Below are 874 nucleotides of genomic sequence, written 5' to 3'. Positions count from 1 at the left end.
CTTGGGCCGCCACTCAATCGATGCTCGCGGGTGATCTCCTCCGGCTCTCCCGGGTGGCGGCCGCTCCCGCACTCGCACCTACCCGAAAGTCGCGCGCACTGCGAGATGTCGGGTGACACGGACAACAAAATGGCGCGTTCGATCGATCCTCCTCACTCGCACTCTTGCGCGCACTCTCTCTCTCTCTCTCTCTCTCTCTCTCTCTATCTCTCTCTCTATCTCTCTTTCTCTCTATCTCTCTATCTTTTTTTCTCTCCTTTTCTCTCTCCTATTACCCCCCTTTCTCTTTGCCTCTCTCTCTCTCTCTCTCTCTCTCTGTGTCTGTCTGTCTGTCTGTCTGTTTTTCTCTCTCTCTCTCTCTCTCTCTCTCTCTCTCCCTGTCTCTCTGTCTGTCTGTTCTCTTTCTGACACACATGCACACGCATGAATTTTCTTTCGCTCTCCTTCTATCTCTCCCTCTCTCTCTCTCTCCCCCCCTCTCTCTCTCTCCCTCTCTCTCTCTCTCTCTCTCTCTCTCTCTCTCTTCCTTTCTCGGTTTGTCCGTCTTATATATCGCTTGAAGTAAGGAAGTTGTGGTCGTGGGCCGCGAAGGATGAGTTTCGGCGACGAACCACGCGTATGCACTTGCACTTTGGCGGGCAGCTCGCCTTGGACTTGTCTCGAGCACTGGGCTTCGCGTGGAGATGAACTACGTCGTGGGGTTGTTAGCTGCGCGAGCGTTGTTTTGACAGTACTGGACCTCGCTCTGTCTCGTCTGCCTCTCCCACCCCCGCCGCGCGCCCTCGCGCACCCCGCACGGAGCAGAGGGACCGAGACGGATGGGCGAGCAAGACGGAGCTGCCGTCGTCGCTCCTGCCGATGCTGCTGCCGCGCA

Source organism: Ceratosolen solmsi, unplaced genomic scaffold (genome assembly GCF_000503995.2).
Source record: "Ceratosolen solmsi marchali unplaced genomic scaffold, CerSol_1.0 scaffold1, whole genome shotgun sequence".
Classification (NCBI taxonomy): Eukaryota; Metazoa; Arthropoda; class Insecta; order Hymenoptera; family Agaonidae; genus Ceratosolen; species Ceratosolen solmsi.
The sequence above is the reverse complement of the archived record's forward strand: the minus strand, read 5'-3'. Positions refer to the sequence as shown.